Below are 17,599 nucleotides of genomic sequence, written 5' to 3'. Positions count from 1 at the left end.
TACATCCAAATGTTCATCACAACTGCTATGGATGCTGGGTTGCACAAGCATATGTTCCTAATGCACGTGTGAATCACCAGCAAGGTGAACCCATTTGTTTCCTAAGTATTATGGGGTGATTAAGTTTCCTGTTTGTAACAGAATCCATGAAAAAGCAATAGAATTTTCTGTTTTCTTCCACATACACAGGCTGGTAGCAATAATCTATCATTCAATTACTGGGAAGCTTTCATAACTGTAAAACACATACCACTGTATGCGTACTGGTAACAGTAATACCTACAATTACTGAGTAAAGCCCAGTTTGCCTTAAAACAGTAGTTGACTATAATTAGTTATACTTACCTAATTGCAGCTCATCACACCCCTGACTAAGCGGAGATCAGCAGCACTTTCATGAACATACCTCTGAATGCAGTGGTGCACATGGAGCAGGCATTGCCTTGGGGGAACGTGAGCACCAAGGACTAACCCATTTAATCAGCACCCAGATGACGCCAGCCCCGAGTCAGCCCACCTCCTGCCACCCTGTAACGTCGCCCTGCGGCCAGGGAAGCCCCGCCAGCCACATCTACAGGACCCACGTTCATGCACCAAGATCTTCAGTCAGGCTCAGTGCCCGGGGAATCGCGGTCAGTAGGTGAAGATCCTATGGATAACACGGGGCGTCCACCGAGTGGACACGTACAGATGTTTCATAAAGCAGAAGGCAAATAATTAAGACCTTGTCAATGGTTTAATACTCATTTCTGATACGAGCTGCTGATCTGACCCACAGGTACTTATTCATTCAGCAGGACATAACAGCACATACTTGACTTTAGCCATGTACACTATGTACATGTTTCTTTTCTGAATCAGGCTTATAAGTAGTCCATACCTGGAATTGATTATTTTTTTCCACTGAAGTTTTGTGAAATATTACGAGTTAGAAAGAAAGTTTGAAAGGAAATATTTCTTTTATTGAATGCAAATAATTCCTTTCCTCTTGCTACTGGTCTACAGGCATTTAAGGCAGAGATGGGCTGAGGGAGCAAGAGGTGAAGGTCTTCCCAGGTCTGCAGCTGATCAACAGGGCTACACAAACAGCACAGCAGTGCCATTTTCTGGGAGCCTTGATATGTCAGGTCTTAGGTGAAGAGCTTGGTTACCATAAATGGCTACTGGGAAAAATGAAAAAAAAAAAAAAAAATCAAAATTAATCATTTGGGCAGAAACCTGCTGGAAACAGAGAAATAAAGAGCAAACAAAGCCTATTACTGGAATGGCCAGTGTGGTTCTGCAGGTGGCTGGTGGTTCACAAAGGCCATTTTAGCCGGTGTCCTGCGGGGCAGCCCCGCCATACCGGCCGTCACACGCTCCCCTGCCCCGCTCAGGACCAAGAGGTTCCATGACCTTCTCTGCCTCTCCATCTTGTGAGTCTGTACCATCATTTCAGCATGTATCACTCACAGTCGGTATTATTAGTCATCGTAATATTATCCAGCTGCTTGTTGTTTTTATAAAAAATAATAATAAAAAAAGACAACTATCATATTTAACTTTATGAACATTTTGCTGTAACAAGACTTTACCAGATGTTCTGCCCCTTGATTATGCATGCCACAAAAGCGTGTTTTATAATGACATAAATACAAAGCAAGATGAAAGTCATGGAAATGCCTGTGTGTTCTTTTCTTAACACAGCTGCATTTGAGACGGTTTTTACATCTGTCAAGCATAAATCAAACAGGGAAAAAAAATCCTCGGGACCAGCCCATTCCTTGACAGAGTCAGTGTTTTCTGTCACAAACATTGGTCCACATCAAGGATTAATCTCCATTATAAACTTCCACTTCCCACTTTCATGGGGAGATTAAGTTCAACGTTACTAAAGCATTTCCAAGTCTGGACTGGGAAGTGTTGAGAGTTTCAGATTGACTACATTTATTGATCAGCGTTACGAAAGGTAAGTAATGAGCACTGCTTAAGGGAGATGCCCGTCAGCTATAATTCCTAATTTCTATTCCCAGCAGTGCCAAAACATACAGCAGTGGCTATGGCCAAATCTTTGACCTGGGCAAGAGAGTTTTTTGTGGTTTTTGGGGGGACATCTTAATTAATTAATAGTTGAGACACTAAGATGAAACTTCCTTATTGGTAAATATGAATATTTATTCTGTTTAAACATTTCACATGACACCACTGGGGCACTGGCAAGCAGGATATCATATAAATGACAAACAGGCTGAAGTGATAAAGTGTTACTGTGTAAGCATAAAATATAGCGGTACCAGGAGAAAGAGTACCCAGCTTTTTTCTGACGTTTCCCAAGCAAAGCACTCTCTGTGGCAAGCCCTTGGCTGCACGTTACCTATATCCTGTATGAATGAATTTCTTTTTTGTGTGATTGTTCAAAGCCAGTATGTCCGTTTCTATAGAAGCACCCACAGGATCACTGAAAACCACATATTCAGCTCTTGTTAATGTCAGCAATGACGTACCAGAGCAAGTACTTGTTTGTCCTGAAGAAATACAGGACTTCCACTGCTCGAGTGCGAGCCTGCTGCCGAACGCCTGTTCAGAAAAAAAAAAGAAAAGAAAAGAAAAAAGAAAAAAAAAGTTGTTGACATGAGAGGAAAAACCAGGTTTCCTGTTTGAACTCTGACAGGTACTGGAAGATATGAGTAACATCAAATCTTGGTCTGCTCTAAAGGCAGTCTGTGGTCAGGGGGTTCTCACATTTGTTTGTGTGGAACAGCTTTGAATTGTTTGCAGATACCGCGCAGAAGAAACTCAGAGATCTTTATCGGGGCGCAGGACCTGTTATGAAATACATGCATTTGTGAACAGGTTACAGGAGATCAAAACGGCTCCAGATGATATGCCTCACATGCTGTAAAATGTGGTAGATGCTCCCGAGATACCTCCGAAAATATCACATGTCGCAGCGTTGTCGAGTACAGGCAGTGGCCACCTTTATTTCCATTTCTCACTCTGCGGCAGGCGAAAGGAGTTTGGGGGATTTTTTTCCAGATCATTCTTGTTTCTTTTTTTTTTTTTTGACTGCTCAGATTAAAACTTTCCTTCGTTATGATTTTCACTAACAGAACTACCCAAACAATTGCAAAGGAAACTAGATGCTGGAGAAAATGGCTTAAGACACCCTGGTTTGCGCCGGCTGCGTGCCATGCTCTCCCCTGCGGTGATGCTGCCGGGCGGGTGGGGGGTCATGTCGGCACAGCTGCCTGCATCTCCTCTGGGCTGCACAGCCCGACAGGGAAACCTGCAGCAAGGAGAGCCAGGATGGGTCCCGCACGAGCGGTGCAGACCGTTCTGCAGCAGGAGGGAAAGCAGACAGACCGGGATGGGAACCGTGCCGGCAGACCCCTCAGCGAGCCGAGGGGACAGGGCCAGACGGTGACACCCCGCCCAGCTCTAAGAGGTGCTGGTGAGAGCTGCACCATTTGTAAGAGGCTTCCCAAAGTGCTCTGCCAAAGCAGTTGACCAAAATCCCAGCTGGAAGCCTCTTTCCCTGGCAGCACAGCCGGCCAGCCAACAGCGCGCTGCTTCCTCCCATCTCAAAGATCAGCCCCTACAAACCTGTGGACAATGTCTAAGAGGTTTGTCAGACACCGTGCGAGGAGCTCAGCCGCCCCCAGACCAGCGACTCACCCTCCAGCCCAGGTCTCCCGGTGCGATGTGAATCACAGAGTCACAGCGGGGCCAGGGCGGCCAGGGGCCGCTGGAGCTCACCCCACCCCCCGCTGCAGCAGCTCTCCTAGAGCAGGACCCACCACGTCCAGGCGGGTTTGAATGTCTCCAGAGAAGGAGACCCCCCAGCCTCGCTGGGCAGCCCGTGCCAGGGCTCCGTCACCCGCAGGGCAGGGAAGTTCTTCCTCACGTGGAGCTGGAACTTCTCGTGATGCGGTTTGTGCCCGTTGCCCCTTGTCCTGTCGCTGGGCACCACTGGAAGGGGCCTGGCCCCGTCCTGCTGGCACTGGCCCTGAAGATATATAAATAAAGGGCTCCAAGGGCCCTGCTTGGTCCCTTCCTTGTGACCAGCACATCTCCAACTCCGGCACCCAATCTGCACTCACATGCTTGTGATGCCTTCTCCTTTCGACCACCCCAACGTTGCATCACGGTGCCTTTGTATACACAAAACTAAGCCTCAATTTTCTTTACACTCTATTGCAAAACATCTTTTTCAAAACTCTATTAAAAGGCCTCCCCGAGCTCTGCTACTCCCAAGTCATGTCAGGAGATACAGCTAGTTCACAGCTCCATGGTGCAGTAAGTGAATTCCCTACAGCGGCTTCAGCTCATCCATCCAGCAGAGCTCTCCTCAAAGCTGCGGGTCCCAAATTCACACCATCAACGCTCTCACAGCCCAAACTGAGTCCACACGAGGAGCTTCCACCAAAACCAGAGGCAGGTCTGCATGCCCACCTGATGAAAGGGGACAGTCCTCCAGGAGCAACACTCTTCTTGGAGAGCATCGACACCTTGATCCATTACCATGAAACCACCATGCCAAGATACCACCAGGAGTTTATTGGAACTTCTCCTCTGGGCTGTGCCCTGCGCAGTGACGGGGGTCCCCAGCTGATGGGGGACAGTGCTCAGCACCACACAGGGTCAGACCTTCAAAACCATCAATTTTAGAGCTACTTGCACATCACTAACCTCAAACCTGCAGCTGATGAGACAGCGGCAGTGAGCTCCTCTCAAAACACTCGTGGCCCCTCAGAGCTGAAGGCTTTGCCTCCTTACAGGCTGCAGACTCAGGCGCAGGAATGGGTCACAGCTACGGAGACTCACCAAAGGCAACGCTGTACAGATCTGTTACTGTTTGATTCTGCCTGCACTCATGGATTTGGGGTTTATTTTAATTTTTCCAACTGATGTGTGAGTCTCCTCTGCTATAGTGAACGCTCACGGAAAGCAAGTTTTCATTTTGCAGGCTGTAATACACATGGAAGTAAAGTGAAAATTAAAACCATTCAATCAAGGAACAGAACAATTCCCTACAACAGGGCTAGCCAGTGGCAGCTGAATAACAGTTAGGATTTCCGATCTGGGCTAGTCATAAATTCACTTAGCTTGCAAAAGCCTTTCTTCAGCTACTTGTAATAACTAGCAAGTTCAAAGCAGGAAAAAAGCTGCAGGTTCCCCAGACAGCTGATGCACAGCTCAGCCCCTCAGAGCACACGGCTGGAGGAACAGAAACTCAGCAAATAATTACCCCCTTAAAATATTAGGTATTGTGTTTGTTTTCATTTCTGAGCTAGAACCCTTTCAGATTCATTATTTTCTATACTAATTTTTGTAAATTTAGTGAAGTGTTTTTTTCCTCACAGGTCTGGATGGATTTTGCCAGCTGGATTTAGCTGGTGGTTGCAGTGCAGCTGACACAAATGCAGTATTAACAATATGTTCCCAATGGTCTGATACCGAAATCCCCCTGAAATGACTGGGACCTAAGTAAGTAGTTAACTCAGTAGCTGTGCTTAAGAGCTTTCCTGACTCAGGGCTATAAATCACAAGAGAAAGCTGGAGGAATCCTCATGTCACTGAAATCATTGCCCAGTCACCACTTATTTGAGGATATCAGGATTAAGCCATTAACTTTTTTGTAGTAATTCATACCAATGTCATTAGAAATGGACTTGTATAATTTAAAAATGCATAAAGTAAAACCTAATGATATCAAGAATAAGAAAACCCAGTAGATTCATAACTGAAAATAATATTGAATTAATTCAGTATTACATGACACAGCAGTGGAAAAAAAATTAAAAACAGGGGCACTGGCTGCTCATGTACAGCACTACAGCATCATAAACTTACCAGAGTGAAGGGTTTAACTGAATACTAATCTATAGCAATTTTTTTAATAACTTTCAAAGTGAAACTGCTTAAAATAGCACATAACAGATCTGTGTTCCTTTGTCTTCAAGTATTGCTGTGAATTGTGACATTCAAAGTGCTGTCCCGGTTGTTGCTGTCTTGTTTTAGCAAATAATAAGGCCAGGTGTGCTCATACTCCTTGTAGATTTTGAATAATAATGGACAATCAAGAAGATAATCAAATTTAAGCAAGAGATAAGAAAGCCAGATTAATTCAATTATTAAATATTATTTCTGTTCATTACATTAATTTGTTACAATTTCATTAAAGCATTTTCCCTTTTTAATTAACTCTTCATGCTTAAGTGCTGCTACCAAATGTTTTGATTCTTATTGGAATAAAATAATTACAAGGAATAGTCCTCTTGATCTTATTTAAATTTTTTTCTTTTCAACTTCTCCTTTTAGTTTGGATTTTGAGACAGTTAATAAGATGCAATAGGGCTCTGAGTGCTCTGAGCAAAAGCTTCATTTATTATATCCAGACGTTCCTGGTAACAAACACGCCATCCAGCCCTGCTCTGTAAATCCCACTGGAATTCCAGACGTCAGGTGCCACACGCTGTACGTGACTCCAGCTCTGAATTAATATTTATCAGCAATATTACCCGATTTTACATTATCAAATAGGACACACAGAGGCTGAGAATCAAAATAGCGTGTTGGCTTGTTAAGAAGAAGAAGAAAAAAAAGCATTTTTAACAAAGCAACTGCTTTTCAAAGTGTCTAAATATTTTTGTCTTTTTCTCTTTCTCTTTTTTTTTTTTTTTTAATTCTATACTTTCAGAATATATAACCACAAGCATTTGAGCAAACTAGAGAAAAGAAACTGTTGGTAATTTTCTGTAAGTTTCAAAAGCCAGCAGGATATACATGCCATTTTATGTTTCTATCTATAGAGACCTGCAGGCAAACGTACAGTGGAACAAAGATAGACATCTAGATATATTTGTACCTGCCGTTTGGGTGCCTATATGGAGATAGATTCTTAATTAGATAAGTAAACAATGGAAACTTTTAAAGTTCTCCATTTGAGTGTACTGAACTCTGTATTTCTTTTGCTTCTTTAGTAATAATTTTTGCTCTGCTTTCCGTGCATTACAGCTGATCACAGCGCATCCAGCACTGCCGGTACACGGCACAGCACTGTGGGCTTCTGGACCCAGCTTTGGCCCGCACTAAACAACCAAACACATCCAAGTGAAATAATTATCTTTGATTCAAATATTTCTTTGGCATTTAACATATTTTTTTTTTTTTAGCAGAAAAATAATTTCTGAACTACCGAGGCAATTGCAACGTGAAAGACCTCAAGCAGAACTAAAGCAGCAAGCTAAAATTTGAGAAATGTGGGTTTATAATAGGTGCAATAACCAGGGTCCCACATGGGACCTTCGGTGAGGAATGGACCTCCCGGAGCAGTGCTGCTCCTGCTCCCCCTTGGCCATCCCCCCTTTCTCACTGCTACCAAAGGAATATTCAGCAAAGTCGGGATCATTCTCCAATGAATTCTAGATGGGAAAAGTCAAACATTTTCCAAACCTGGGGAAAACAGATACCAGATCACAAACCACACACACCCAGTCTGTTTCTTTCTTTTTTTTGCCTCTCCCCATCTGTTATTACCGTGCTGCTGCTGTGACCCAGCCCCAGGCTCGTTGCCAGTAACCAGCAATAGCCGTTGCTGCTGCAAGATGCTTGAATACAGAACTCAGCTTATATACCATGAAACCAACAGCCACAGTCAGGTTAGATGTTTTCACCCGTAGTTTGGCTGGACATTGTCATCGCTTGTCCCCATGGCTTTGGGGATCACGTCCCTGTCAGCCCAGAGGACAGGTGGGGTTTGCCCCAGATCCCAGAACTGATCAGGTTAAGCCTGCAGTGATGATGCTTCTCTAACACACCTAATGCCTCAGTTTACAATGAACCAAGCACACATTTCGGGGGAAGAGAGACTGTATCATCGGCTAGCAGGGATCACTAAAGCTCTGGAGAGTTCAGCAGGACTGTGACTACGCACACAAGATTCAGTTCAGACCACAGGACCTGATTCAGAAGCCCATGAGATCCATGCGCTGGGTTCCCAGCACTGCTGGAAGAGCCATTCAAGTGTCTGCAGAAATCAATCACTTCTAGCAAACTGAAAAGCAATTTGCTTATTTTTATTAAACTTGCTTTTCCCATATACTGGCAAGGCTTTAAGGAAGCAAAGATATAAAACAGAAATATTTAAGAGAACATTCATTAATTTGTAATAGCTACAACATTGTGTGTTTCAAAACCCCATGTCTCTGGGAATCATGTGTTAAATATTCATCCCAATACTTACGCAATTCCAAAGAGGATATATATTTCTTCGCAAGCAAACTTTAAAAATTAATGAAGTGAAATAAATAAATCCAATAATATCCAGATGATGACTGACTAACTTTGCTCTCTTAAAGAAATCCGATGGCTTCAAGAGCCTTCTCCTCCCCTGACAGCCAATAGAGTTCCATTTTAACTATAGTTGATGGTTTCTTAGTCCTTGTAACAAAGGATTAAAATGTACAATTTTGATAATAAAACCTGTCTGTAAAACCAGAATGTGAACCAGGCATCAATTAATAGGCTGAAGGCTTTTCCAAATTTATCACTCCATTCTCCAACAAACTTCCCCCAGGTGCCCAGGTGCAGGAAGGGCTGGATGGCAGTGAGTTTGGGAAAGGAAAAAAAAAAAGATATTCCTGGAGAACTGCCCCAAAAAGGGTATGTGATCTAAAAGACAAAAGTCAGCAACTTACCAGTGGGTAAATAAAAAATAAAAATAAAATTTAAAAAGTAAAAAACCTAAAATCTAGTGATAAGCAAAGCCCAGTGACAATGCTAAAATGCCCCCCGGTGCCTGGTGCAGTGACATTGCTGTGGTACGGGGAGTTTATCAGCTCCTTAACCCAAGTGTTCCTGGAGGTTTGGGGCACTGCTCAGAATCCTCAGTACTTTTTGGATGTCTAAAATAGCCTCCAAGTACAGGACATAAAATCTAACATACAGCTAGGTGCACAAGTAACAAGGTCAGATCCTTTAGTATAGCATACAGGTATGTTTCATCTTACGCGAATTTGGAGTGTTCACTAGAAGTGAAAGTTGGCACTGAGATGAGGCTAGCTCAGTATCTCCTGCTCATATCTTCAAACTTCATGTGAGCTATAAAAGCTGCATAGATTTTGTGACAATCCCTCACTTTATTTTATTCTAGGCTGGAGGGAGGTAAAAAGGAGGGAAAGAAAGCAAAAAGATTAATAAAGAAATAAAATCCTTGCTCTTAATAGGAGAAAAATAAAGCAAAAGGATTCATAAAGGGATAATAAAGAAAATCCTTGCTCTTAAGAGCAAAAGATAATTCTTGGGTTGCAAATGTCACTTTTCAGTTGATGAATTTCTCGCTCCCACCAAATGTTTCTTTGATTTTTCACTTTCAGGGTCTGTGTTGTATAAATATTTTATTTTTGACCACAACAGAGGCCGCTCATAACCCATTTATGTGTTCCTGGGGCTCCTATTGATGCCATTTCAGGATTCTCTATAGCATTTCGTGCTAATTTTATCAGTATCAGTTTTATCCCACCTATTGTGTGGCTGGTAAACTTGAAAGCACTGCATGACATCCAACACTAGGAAATCACCACGGAATTTTGCCTTCAGATTTCAACACTAACTCTTCAGTAGCTAGAAATCCAGGCTCAGAGCAATAATTCTGTTCCTGCCACACAATGTAAGTATCCAAGTGGTTGTAAGTACTGCTATTTTTAGCTCATACAAAGCTTCAGCTTCCCCAAACCAAAAAAAAAAAAAAAGGCAGAAATGAATGAGAATCATCTGCAAAGCGTGTGTTCAAATCATCTACAATACTCCAAGTGTGTTTGTTCTAAGTGGTTTTTGGGACTCAGGATTATTCCAGTTTTCTGGTTAAAATCCACATCAGCTTCATACACCAGGGTGGTACAACTTCACTTTTTTAGCTTTCTGGCTATGATCCAGCTCCCAGCCACACTTCTTTCTTGGGCCACCTGAACTTACCTCGATTTTCTCCTTTCAATCCTGATTCTCACTTGGTCATGGCCATGACCACTGAACCGAGTACCCAGACCCAAATCATGCCTTACCCGTAAGTTGCTCTCTACAGTACAGGATTTCCCAGACAGTATTGTGCAAATGCATATGCGCATTGTAAAAAAAACTCCTCTGAATGCAAACTTTCCTAAACCCTTTGATGACAGCAATAGAAAGTGGGACTGCAAGTGCTGATGCAATGCCACTTACTTGCATTTCTCATTATTATAACAAGCAGGCAGTCTACAGGCTCTAGAAACCAAACAGCAGCCAGGGACCAATTCTCCTCCAGTTGCTACCCTGCTGCTGATAAAATGTTATGGCATAGACAAACTCTGCCCCCGGACTTTTATATAGACACTTGTACACATGCAGGCCCACAAAAGGCACTGACATCACTGCTTTTAATAGCAATTAGCATGTCAAGACAGGAGGCAGAGTATTTATCTGTTTGAGAAAAATGCTGCATCCAACCAGCAACATCACAGCACCTTTATTTGAACAGGAGCAAAATACACAAGCAAAGAGGAGAACAGGAAAGATGCTGCGTGGCGTTGGGTCCCAAAGACACACAGACCCACAGCTCCATCATCCCTGCTGCTGCTGCTGGAGCTGCTGCTCCTGCACTGAAGGCAGCTGGGCAGTTTTCCCCGCAACAAAAGGAGATGTGCTCACTACCCAGACAGGAGAAAGTAAAATTTCAAAGAAGAAACCCTAAAATGTGGCAAGGGTGGTACACACCACCTGGAGTTTCAGAAAGCTAGCAGTTTGTTTGGTTCATTTTTTCTACATTTGTTGTATTTCTGTTTTGGTTTTATTCTGTTCCACCTCCTTTCTCTCTTTCAGGTCCTGTGTTACCATTATTACTTAACTGGAAAGGGCTTTCTTTAAACATTTCCAAGTAGCCTTTGGAAGGATATCTTTCTACAGCCCTCAGAGTTTCTACCGAAATTATTTTCCTCTCCTATCTTAACAATCTTTTTGGTTCAACAGTATACTTTATCTTTCTGTGCTCTTCTTTTTCAACAGCCCTCCACACGACCATGAGGTACCAGTCAGAGAGTTTCCATTGACTTCACTGAGCTTCTGTTCACACTTCACGTTCAAAAGTTTTCTGCCCCTTCTCATCTTCAGATCCCTTTACCGCAATGCTTCCTACCCACACAGAAACTAGTTTGTATGAGCTGGAAATCTCATGAGACTGTGGCTCTCAGGTTGTTTCCAGTTCCCAAAGGTGGCAATGTTTTTTGCCCTCAAGGGGTTTTAGTAACTCCCATTCTGAACTGGCTACAAACAGAATTTTTCAGACATAAAAAGTCCTCAGATCTGGTCAGATTTAGATTTTAAAAAACGAGGGTACTCAGCCACTTTCAGACCTATCGATTTCAGAAAGTTTGAGTGATTCTTCAGCATGGATGCCAAAGTGGCTGCCCATTGCCAGGTACCTGGGTATCCAGCCGCACCCAGAAGGTGAACACCAACAACGCATTATCAAGTTGATTCACCAGAGATCTGCAGGGAAGTCTCAGATCCAATTCTGTTCAGTGTTTTCCCTAAAATCAGGGATGACAAAACAGAAAGGGCACATTTAGTTTTGCAGATGATGGGAATGTGGAAGCCATTGCAAACATATCAGAGAACAGGACTGAAGTTTAACATGATCTTTACAATAGAAATAAAAATGGATTACGTTCAACATGGACAAGTATCATAAATGAAAGGAGTAAGCACTAATACGCACCTGCAAATGTGCCTTGTGAAAAGATTATAGTGAACAGGCATCTATAATTGCAGGCTGTTTCCAAAAGAGTGAATATGCAATATTTGCTGTAGAATACACAACAAAATGCATCAGCTGTGTGCAGTATCAGCGTGGCCTCAGCTGTTCCACTGAACCGCTTTGCGCCTTCAACTTCAAGAAGGATATGGAGCAGTTGGAGAGAGTGCAAAAGCCAAAGAGAAGAATGACCAGACAACATGGAAATACAGCCTATGGGAGATGACTAAGAAAACTGAGGTTGCTGAGCTCAGAGAATGGGCCACCAGCAAGGGAACAACACAATCACAGTCCCTAAAAGGCATCCAAACAAGAAAATAGTTTACTGGGCACATCCACAGATGATAGTGAAGAGGATGGACTTAAATTTTGGCAAGAAAGATTCAGGTTAGATGTTCAAGGAAACCCTCTAGTGAAAAGAAAGCACTGGAATAGGCTGACTGGAGAAGCTATGGAGCTCCCATCATGGGAAGTCTTTAAAAGCAGATTAAAAAGCTTTTCACTGCAATGGCAAAGGTAGTTTTTCCTGTAGTGGTTCAGGGGATGGGCCAGAAGACTTGAGAAGTCCTTTCCTTGCTTATTAAACAGCTAGCTATGGTTAGGTTCTCTGGGAAGATCAAAGCGAACCCTTAACCAAGCACAATGCAACTGCAGATTCATGGATGTTGTAATGATACAATTTTCTGGATTTTTAAACCCTCAACAACAGTTAGTGGCCAACCTTGCCCAGAAAGTCCACACAGATGATGCAATTCCACTCTGCTGACAGAGGTCTATGGTGGGAACAGGGAAGAGTCCACCTTGACTGCTTTTCACTTGCAGATCCAGAGTTCTCCAGAAACTGGCTTGGCTTGAGTGAGAAGGATGGAGCTCCAGCACTTTTCCATGACACACTTGAGCTCGTATTTTCTTTCTTAGTCTTTGTCTAACAACAACAAAAATAAAAGCATTGTCAGATCTCTCTGCTTTTCTGCCATCCTGTTTTCATTCCCACCCACCATCTGGCTGTTCCTTACCCTTCTCCCACCACCCTCAGAGCTCTTCCATCAACATAACATCTGGGCATCAACAAGAACATTAGGATTTTGCCTATTATGGAGAGGTCATTTCTGAGATCAGCCTTCCCAAGCACTAAGAGAAAAGAAGAAATGAAGCAGGAAAAAGATGAGTAACAGCAACTGACACATGGGCAGCAGAACCGGACATTCTTTGAGCAAAGCGAGTCCCAGGAGTTCCTGCCTTCCACCCCATCCCTCCTTTATGCTCTCCTCAGCATTGGTCAAGGCAAAGGTAAACAACCAACAGAACATCCTGCACTTCAACCAGGAGCAAGACGTTGCAATCATAAACTCTGGGCCAAATCCTCACGTTATGCTGATGATTTATCCCAAAGGAGGGTCTGGCCACCCTGGCTTATTGTTCACACACGCTGTGTGCATGAGGTTCACTCAGATTTTGCTCCCTTGACTAGCTTGATATTTACTTATACAATTATTTTATGTAGACTTATTGTTCAAGCCTTTTCTTCTGTTCTTGTAAAGATTAACTTTTTAGAAAGATGTTCAGCTGGCAAAACAGTTTGAAATACAATTCTCTGGTGGTCTATTTTCAGAAAGGAGACACTTGATGGTCACTATATTTCACTACTAGCATTTAGTGGTTTTAAAAGTTGTTTTCTCTTCTGCATATTAACATAATTTGTTTACTATAAAAAGACTCCTAAACATATATTTGTACAATCTTCCTTGTCCATTACAGAATGAAACCTGAATGTTATATCAAAGAGGCTGAGGCAAAGTCTAGTCTCAAAATGTTCTTACCCAAAACCAACTCCACTTGCAGACTCTAACTGCTTATTTTCCAGATAAGCTCAAAAGCCTTTAAAACAACAACACAGGCACGTACACCACACCCCATCAGAAATGCATCACATTCTGTTATTGTTGCAAGAAATATCATGATAAGAATCCCAGTGCACAGGAGACAGACTCGCCAAAAGCACAGACTCTGGTCTTCTGCACTCAGCAGACAATATCAGTGGAGAATAAATAGTGACTTTAAAAGCAAGTTACACGACTTACAGCTGTGCTTCAAACACTGCTCCTGCTTTCTGCTCCTGCCCGCAAAAAAGCAGGCAGGCAAAGATCTCAGACACTAGAGGACTCTTCAGGAAAAGGATTTTTAAGAGATCAGGAAAAACTGTCCTCTTCCCTCATCAGTCATGCTTGCCACTGATGTTTTATTCTGGGTAGACATTTAACTGCAAGTACTATTTGACATGCCACACTCCCATCTGCAGAGGATATGATTACACGGTGGGGCAGGGCATTCTCTGGTTGTGACAGCTTCCCTAGCTGAGAAAGCAGGATCAGCCAGGTCTGCCCACAAAACGTGACCTCTGTGGGTTGCGTGTACATGGGCAGGAGAGAGAAGAGTGCCAGCAAGGCAGCACGAGCAGTGCAGAAATCATCATAAAATAATATCGATAAATAAGAAGTAGCTCAGAGCAGAGCTAGCAAAATAATGAAGAGCCTGAGGGAATGGATTGTAGAGGGAAGATTAGAGGAATTGCTTATGTATATCTTTGACCAAAGGAAACAGTCCAGGGATATCTGACAGCTATCCAGTTCACCAAGGGGAGGGAAGCATTTGGGGTAGGATAGGGTGGGTAACTGGGAGCAATTATAGGAAACTGAATAAAAAGAAATTTATTCTTCTCAACATGAGGAAAGAAAATTAAAGAAGAAAATTAGAATATGAAATACTTGGGGGGAAAAGGGTCATTTGTAGAAACTCCTTCATGGAGCATTCAAAAGCAAGCACGATAAAGCCCTAATAAATATTTGGCGAGGAGAATCATCTTTTGTGAAGTAGGGAAATTGTCTAGGTGACCCGCTAACACTTTGCCAGCTCCAAGATCTTGCGCTCTATTTATACCTGACCACATCATGGGATGCAATGCAATAAAATCTAACACACCCACTTTTAGGGGAGCCTTTTCTTGGTAACTCTGTTTCCACGTGGCCAGTCTTTGATGCAGCTCCACAGACTCAAGCTGTTGTCATGTTCCAGGGCACTTGACCACTACTACTAGGGACAGCAACGGCCGAGTATAAGCAGCGTTACTCTGAATAGCAACCAAAGAGCCGCCAGATGCTGCCCACCCCCTAGAAGGCAGAACTCTGGAGCAACACGTGCCACTAGGTTATTCTCCTTGTGCCAGAGGTTACATCTATGACACAAACACAAACACAATAGTCTTGCCCCGACATTTGTTTCAATAAACACTGGAAGAGCTTCCCAAAGCCTGTTGCAGATTGTTATGAAGACTAACCAAACCACTGAACTATTATACAAATGATCTTCCAGGCCTTCATTATTACGGGCACTACTGGACAATAACAAGACTCTGAGGGGCTTCCACAATCGCACAGTCTTGTTTGGCATCCCAGAGGCTTCTGGCTCCATCTCTTCTATTGAAACACACCAGAACCAGTCCAGCTCTGAGTGAATTGCAAGACACTGTGGGGTTAAAAACAAGCATTGCATCAAGATTAAATACATCTGTTATGAAAACCTTCTGTGTTTTGCATACATGATTCAATAAAGAGTCTTAGGAGGATAATTGTTTTGCCCAGGTTAATAACCAGAATTTTCTTTATTTTTTTTTTTTATTTTATTACTCTTCAGAATAATGTTTAAGGTAAACAACTCATAATTGTGCAAGAATTGAATTAAGTGGAATGTTCTATCCTGAGCGCCTGTTCCTGGACATTATGTTCTATTACCAAAAATCACCCTTGCTTTAGGAAGTTCAGTTTATATTCCAAGAAGCTAAAGCAGACAATGCATGCGTGTAAAAAAATGTTTACAAGACTGGAAATGAAGTCCTGAATATCAGAGGCGATGTCCAAGCACGAATTCGGTTGGTGCAAGCTCAGAACTCACCGAGGGCACCACCCGAACCAGGGGGCTGCGCTTCGCCCCTCGGTGGCCGGAGGCGGGCGCGGCTCCTGCACCCCGCCGAGCAGAGCGCTCCGGCAGCCAGCAGCGCCCCCGCCACAGTTTGAACCCCCCGCCCACCCCGGGGAGCCGTCACACGCTTGGCCCCGGTAGCAGCCGTGGGAACCGAGCGGTGACGGGCGGCAGGGTCGCTCCGAAAGGCAGAAGCCGACCACCGGCGCGTCCCGCAGCCCCGCAGCGCGGCGCGCCCTCCCCGCCAGAGGCAGCGCCCGCCGCCGCCGCCAGAGGGCGCCACAGCGCCCCCCGCCGCACGCAGCCCCCGCGGCCGGGACCCGGCGGGCAGCGGCACCCACGGGCGGCACAGCCGCGGGCGGCCCGGGTGGCCATCAGCCAGCGAGCCCACACAGCCCGGGCTGTGCCACTCGTGGCGGCTGCAGCCCTCGGGCTGGCCCCAGCTCGCTCCTTCACAGCCTGCCGCTGTGGCTCGAACGCTCGAATTCGGTGTCTGCAGTGAAGCGGGATGGTGTTTAAGCCCTGAAATAAAGAGCCGTGTTGGAGGGGGCAGGGGGGGACAGTGCTTCAGGACTTGCAGGTGAGCTTGGGTGCTTCTGTCCCTAGGTGGTATGGGGGATGTGAAATGCCTGATAGAAAGACAAGCTTGAAAATTACGCTCAAATAAGGAACAAGATGCATTGATGTCAACATTAGTCCCACTTGAAGCCCAAGACCCGAAACAGTAACGCTCAAAATTCCCATCCCGTTGAGGTGACTAAGCGAACACACAGCCAAAGCCCCCCACTCCAGGACAAAGCATCTCCGAGCCCCGCTCATATCTGAGCCTTCGACAGCCGTGACACAGATTGTTATTATTTCCTGAAAGCTTTGTTCAGGGGAGTCATCAAATACACTTACCAGATCAGGTACTGGCAGTATATATTCCCTTTTCCATGGAAGAATTCAGAAGTTCGGACATTGGTTCAGGATGCTGGGAGCATAGGGCCACAGCTCTGGTTTGCACAGGCAGTGTCCCAGCTGGCACGCAGGTCTGATGGGCAACACAAGGCTGCACGCGAACCCTGCTCTTGATGTTTTTCCCTTAACTAGTACGGAGTATTTCTAGAGTGAGTGGACTGGAGAAAGGGAACAGGAGTGTGTGGCTCTGGGATAAGACTCTCATTCCTGTTTAGTCACCTTGGAGGTTTAAAGAAAGAACATTTCTCCCAACAGAAAATAGCTGCAAAGTGATTTAACCTCTAATGACTCTGAACTGAAGGGCTCCAACACCCCTTCCTGTGCTCAGGGAAAACTGCCGTTTTGCAAAAGCCCAATCCATCGCAAGTGTTGCTGGAGAAGTCCTGCAAGTTTCAGCCCTTCTGCACAGACAGGCTGAACTTTGCCTACTCGGCAAATCCTGCCAAGCAGAGGTGTTAAATCACTACCTTAAACCCCATGTCGCAATATTCCCCATCCTTGCTCAATTGCCACCTGACCTCAGGGACTTCTGGAGCCTGCCGATGCCTTGCTCGTCAAATTTCGCTTGCCCCAGAACTTGAATGACACAAGAAGGTCGCCAGCAGTGCTCTCGAGAGACCCATTTCCAAACCATGTTTTGTTAAGGGTAATTAGTCAAGTAGCCATAAGGGATGAGAAAGATAACTGGGAATGCCAGTCCAAGCTGAGAGTGACCACTAGTCAGCATTGCAGCCTTCCGACAGAAAACACATTGTTTTCTGCTATGTGGACAAACAGGTTGGACTAATTACCACATATAATCATTATTATTTATGTTCTACAGACATCAGAGTTTTGTCTTTAAATTAATTTGGGGGGGGGGGGGGGGATCACAAAGCTGAATAATCCCTTTAATTATAC

At 44.2% G+C, this 17,599-nt stretch overlaps 1 long non-coding RNA gene across 11 annotated transcripts in view; it reads right to left on the bottom strand.

Moving 5' to 3' along the window:
• Nucleotides 1-1,071: 1,071 nt before the first annotated feature.
• The window catches only part of LOC308068954, a 39,459-nt gene continuing 22,931 nt past the window's right edge, over nt 1,072-17,599 (bottom strand). Inside the window, exons 1-4 of one of the 11 annotated variants that reach the window (XR_013930212.1) lie at nt 12,486-17,599; nt 4,669-11,540; nt 2,484-2,556; nt 1,072-1,163 (exon numbers count right to left, since the gene is read on the bottom strand). The exon at nt 12,486-17,599 is cut by the window's right edge and continues 22,931 nt beyond it. This is a non-coding gene — a long non-coding RNA (uncharacterized lncRNA). Of the gene's footprint in view, nt 11,541-12,485 lie in introns of all 11 variants that reach the window. The other 10 variants (XR_013930213.1, XR_013930214.1, XR_013930210.1 and 7 more) reach the window with 10 other exon arrangements.

Source organism: Falco punctatus, assembly GCF_963210335.1.
Source record: "Falco punctatus genome assembly, chromosome: 8".
NCBI classification, from domain to species: domain Eukaryota; kingdom Metazoa; phylum Chordata; class Aves; order Falconiformes; family Falconidae; genus Falco; species Falco punctatus.
This window is presented reverse-complemented; position numbering and strand designations above follow the sequence as displayed.